The sequence below is a fragment of the Ascaphus truei genome, chromosome 1 (assembly GCF_040206685.1).
Source record: "Ascaphus truei isolate aAscTru1 chromosome 1, aAscTru1.hap1, whole genome shotgun sequence".
NCBI lineage: Eukaryota > Metazoa > Chordata > Amphibia > Anura > Ascaphidae > Ascaphus > Ascaphus truei.
This window is the reverse complement of record NC_134483.1, coordinates 104,428,138-104,434,137: the sequence shown is the minus strand read 5'-3', so window position 1 is coordinate 104,434,137 and position 6,000 is coordinate 104,428,138.

Below are 6,000 nucleotides of genomic sequence, written 5' to 3'. Positions count from 1 at the left end.
CCTTCTCTGAAGTTCTTGCTCCACGGCTGTGCGGCATCTACACCTCCCCTGGGAGGATTTCCAGTACTCCAGTGCCTGCTGCCTGCACGCCGGGCTGCGTCTGGTGCACCTGCGTCCCCCTGCTACACCCGGATACACCGGCACTGCCGACGGTCAGGTGACCACCCACCGCGATCGAGCGGATGTAGGGTTGGCGGCAGAAGAAAGTGCTGGCGGGCAGAGAGGATCAAGTCGTCAAGACACATTGCTAGCAGAGGGACATGCAGCATTTCCATACCGGAGGATAGACCAGCCACTTCTCTACATCCCCCAGCTGTAAGTTATCTACTTCTATGTTTTCTCTAACTTTATGCCAGTTGCAGAGATTTACATTTGTGAAGATTACACTGGGGGACTGTGGCGTTCGTTACGAACATTAACTGTTATTCAAGCACCAGTTCACAGCTGCAGCCATGCTTTCTGAGCGCCTGGTGGGTTAACTTGCTGTTTACCCGTTTCACATCCGTGTTATATTACAGGCAGCTTGAAACCATTTTTTTAAGGAGGTCAGTTATTATATACACAATTGGAACCTATATTGAACATTATTCAATACCTCCATGTTTACCTAAGGCTGATGGTGATCATTAATGTTTAACTAATACTGTGATACACCCGGACACATCAAAAAAACTTTTTTCTTTTATTTTTCAAATCTTGCATTTTTTAAATCTAATTCTCTGTAAAAAGGATTAATACCTTTTGTTATTATTATGGATGAGGACCAAGAGACTGTGATTGAGCTACCTACCACATATGTACAAAAATGTGGCAACAACACTGAAAGAACCAAAAGAGCCCTTCATATCTTTGATGATGCACCAGGGAATATAACCTGTGAGAATTCTACTGATCTCATTGATCATTTCGTTAAACTTGAGAGACTCCTAACTCAGGACATTCGTCTCTTTTGGGATATTATAACTCTGGAGAATTATTTAAAGACCAAGCGTATTCCCAGAGGATTGAGAATCAAAAAAATGCCATCTTTTGGGTTCCCTAATCCTGAGTTCCAATTTCAATGGAGAAAGCTATTGGACGAATGCTCCAAACAACTAATGGAACTAATCATTGCGGCTAAAGTTAATGAGAAAAAAATGTTAACATCTGACATAGATTGTATGAAAAAAGAATTATACAGATTTAAAGATATGGATAGATTTTCCCACAATGATAAAATTCTCCTCCAAAATATTGATAAAATGGAGAAAGGTGTTATTGATAAAAAACAGGAAAAATTCTCCCGAGATAGGACTGATTATGAAAAAGGTCAGGTCTACGTCTGGGAGAGACCTGTTACCACTAGGGATATCAATAGAAGCAGATTCCCCTCCCAATCCACACCACGTAGATGGTCATCAGAGGAGGAGGTTAATACATCAAAACCTAACACCAGATCGATTTTGAAATCACCCCATACAGAACGTAGACAGAGCTTTGACACCGACTCCTCTGACTATAACGACAGACATCCGTCTCTTTCATTGCCCATGACAAACATACCACCAAATATTCAGAGGGTGGATATTTTGACAGAACATACATGACGAACTCTAGGGAAGATCGTTCTAGACCATCACATTCCAATTCTGACAACACACATTCAAAAAACTCAAAAAGTGTAGAAGGGGCAAGAAAGGGAGAAAAAAATGTATGGAGCAGACAACAAGAGGAAGAAATATTCTTAGATCCAAAACACAATAATGTTATTAACATTTCTGATTACACCTTGACATCATCTCAAATATTGTTGCTTAATAAAGGTTTAAATTATGCACCACAAGAGAACTTCGACCTTTTCACAACGATAATTGACTTACAAAAATATACACGCAAATGGGCTCTTAAGAAATTATTTTCAAGAAATACTAACAAAACCATATCTCAAACTGTAACAGATACATCAGAAATTATCAATGACAATTCAATTGTGACCAAGGCCCCAACTTTTATTGAAAGTTCGTTTGAGTTTGACATGCAGTCCTTATATGAGGAAGGACATACTGAGGCAGCTATTGAAACCCCATTTTTCGGCCATATAGATTCTAAACTTAGGAAACGTTCCTTATTTGTGCCCAATAACACCAAGGGACCATGTCTGTCAACCTTTGAGAGGCTAGTGGACAGAGACTTAAGGTTATTAGCCAAAGGCTATTCATTCTCTGATTCATTTTACACATCAGACAATCTAACTCCACAGGAAAGAATAGATTTAGATTCACTAAAGAAAAACACAGACATAACTATAAAAAATGCCGATAAGGGGGGAGCAATAGTTGTCCAGTCATCCACTAAATACCGGGACGAGGCTCTAAGATTGTTGAGCAATGAAGAGTTTTATACTACACTCAACACAGACCCAACTAAAAGGTTTTTGGGGGAGCTCCAAGATCTTTTAGAACTTGGTGACACCATATATGTCTTATCAAACAAAGAGAGGCAATATCTTGCATGTGATTCTCCTATTATTCCCATATTCCACCATCTCCCAAAGATCCATAAGTCACTGGAGAACCCCCCGGGGCGGCCCATTGTCTCCAGTATTGGATCTTTGGGAGATGGTGTTTCACGTTATGTGGACAAATTCCTCCAGCCCATTGTAAAAACCTTACCTTCGTTCATTGAAGACACTACAGCGTTGTTGATTTCATTGGAGGATGTGTCTTGGAAGGAGGGATACCGATGGATCACCATGGACGTCACATCATTGTACACTATTATTGAACACGAGCACGGCCTAAGGGCCATTAATCACTATTTGCAACTCTCTACACTTTCTATAGCACAGATCACGTTTATCACTGATTCCATTCTTTTTTTACTCACTCACAATTATTTCCTTTTTGATTCACAATTTTTTCTTCAAAAACAGGGCACAGCTATGGGGACATCTTTTGCACCCTCATATGCTAATCTTTTCATGGGTTTATGGGAATCTATTAATATCTATGGTAGCACTAATTTGTTTCGTTCCAATATCATCTTTTACAAATGTTTTATTGATGATTTGATTTTCATTTGGGAGGGTGATCTTAACAGTCTTCACACGTTCATACAAACTCTGAATAATAATAATATAAATCTTCACTTCACATTTCAAACCGACACTGTTAATATCAATTACCTTGATGTGACCATCCATGGTGATCCCATGACGGGTATACAAACTGATATATATACAAAACCACATGCCAGAAATTCATATCTTCATGCCAAAAGTAGCCATCCTAAGGCATTGATACGTGGGATCCCTAAGGGACAATTCTTGCGTTATAAACGTCTCTGCTCAGACCCAGAAACCTTTTTGAAACATTCCAAGACATTAAGTACCAAATTCTTGTCCAGGGGATATAATAAAGTTGATGTAGATGTGGCCCTTCTGAATGCTAAAACTGTGGACCGTGTTGACCTATTAAAAAAGAAAGCTAAAGATAAACAAATAAACTTTCAGTACACTCCATTGTTTATCACAAAATTCAGTAAACAAGCGTCACAAATCAGACAGATAGTGTCTAAACACTGGAACATACTAAAATTGGATAAAGATCTAGATGTGTTTACAACACATGGTCCCAAATTTGCTTTCAGAAGGGCCAATACATTAGCCTCATCCATTTCGAGAAGCATGTACAAATCTCCAAGCCAACCTCGAATTAGCAACATACCTAAAGGTTTTTTCAGATGTGGATTTTGTAAATGTTGTAAATTTGCTACATCAACAAAAAGAGTACACACACTGTTTCCAAACAGCAAATATAGAATCAACACATTTATTAATTGTCAAACAAGCTACATTGTTTATGTTATCACATGTGGATGTCAACAGAAATATGTGGGAAGAACCATTAGATATTTATATATTCGTATCTCAGAACATGTTAGATTAATAAATAAAAAAGATTTATTACATCCACTATCAAAACATTTTGTACAATGTCCACTTGGTGGACTCAAGAATTTCTCATTCTTTGGGGTTGAACATGTCCCCTCTTACATTAGAGGAGGCGATAGATTGAACAGATTGAACAAAAAAGAGATGTCATGGATATTTTCCATGAATACATTACAGCCTCACGGACTCAATGTTGAATGGGAGCTAAAACATTTTCTTGGTGATTAATGAATGCTTATCACTGCATTCTGTATATTGTTTTATTGTTTTTCTCTTTCCTGCTTGTTCTTTCCCCCCCATCTTTCTTCTGCCCCCATCTCCTCTTCCCCCCCCCTCCCTTCTCTCCCCACCCCCCTTTCTCTGTTCTTCACCCTTTCATCCCGCTCTCTCTCCCCCCTCTTTTTCTTCCCCCCGCCCGGTCCTGTCTCTCTTTCCCCTTCTTTTCCTCCTTTTTCATCCCTTTTTTTTTTTTTTTCCTTTTCCTTTACGCTTTCTCTTTCTTTCCCCTTCTCACTCCCCCTTTTCCCCCACTGTTCCTCTTAATTTCTTGCTTCACTTCCCTTTTTTCACATGGTCCAACATGCTTTATCATATGCTTTTTCTTTATTGTTTTATCATTCAAAGCATTATTACACACAGATTTAATATCAAGTGATTTGTGACTGATAGCTCTTTCTACTATCTTTGGTGAAACTTTATCTTGCTAGTCCGGTAGACTTCATAGAATTAATGTTGTATTTCATTATAAACTTTATTTACATTTGTGCATTTTCTTTTCTTTTAACTCACATGTTTTTAGTTTTTTTTTGACCAATTCATCAGAGATTTTGGTTTAGCATATTATGTTTAATTATCTGTATATGTTTTCCTATCCAATGATAAGATTGGTCAATTTTATTACAGCACTGTTTTTAATTTGATGATTATTATTTGCTGTGTTAGGGGTTACACCTGTTACCCATTTGTTTGGGGCTTGTTCACAGGTGTTGTAACTTGCACTGGCTATATATACATCATGCTGTTACAAACGGATCACTCTTTTGACAAAGGCCTGACGGGCCGAAACGCGTCAAGAGGATCCGTTTGCACTTTGTTTCATTAAAGTTTTTTATGAATCACTGATCAGCCTTCTCTGAAGTTCTTGCTCCATGGCTGTGCGGCATCTACACCTCCCCTGGGAGGATTTCCAGTACTCCAGTGCCTGCTGCCTGCACGTCGGGCTGCGTCTGGTGCACCTGCGTCCCCCTGCTACACCCGGATACACCGGCACTGCCGTCGGTCAGGTGACCACCCACCGCGATCGAGCGGATGTAGGGATGGCGGCAGAAGAAAGTGCTGGCGGGCAGAGAGTATCAAGTCGTCAAGACACATTGCTAGCAGAGGGACATGCAGCATTTCCATACCGGAGGATAGACCAGCCACTTCTCTACATCCCCCAGCTGTAAGTTATCTACTTCTATGTTTTCTCTAACTTTATTGTGCTTATGGTTAGCCAGTTGCAGAGATTTACATTTGTGAAGATTACACTGGGGGACTGTGGCGTTCGTTACCAACTTTAACTGTTATTCAAGCACCAGTTCACAGCTGCAGCCATGCTTTCTGAGCGCCTGGTGGGTTAACTTGCTGTTTACCCGTTTCACATCCATTTCTTGTAATGTTTGACAATTTTTAAACAATCGATTGTACTTTAGGTCAATCACGTTCAGCGAATAAGGATTGATCAAATTAGCCCTTTGAATCTTATAAAGTTTTATAAGTTTATTATAAACTTGGTTCTTTGATGTATTGTGTTGATAATACCCTATACAATGTGCTTTATATATGATATTTGTTGTATTTCCCTGGTTCCTAGGATTTAGATTTACAATCTGTGTCATGCAGTATTTATGTTTTACACATATATTTTTTAAGTTTTTTGGTTTTTTATATTATTTTTCAAATTATGTTTATATGTTTTCTATATTCTTATTCTTCCCTTATATGTCAGTATAAGTTGTAAATTAATATGTTTTTTTCAATTTTTCTTATTATAGAATGCCTTTTCCCTTTTCTATTTTCTATTTTCTGTA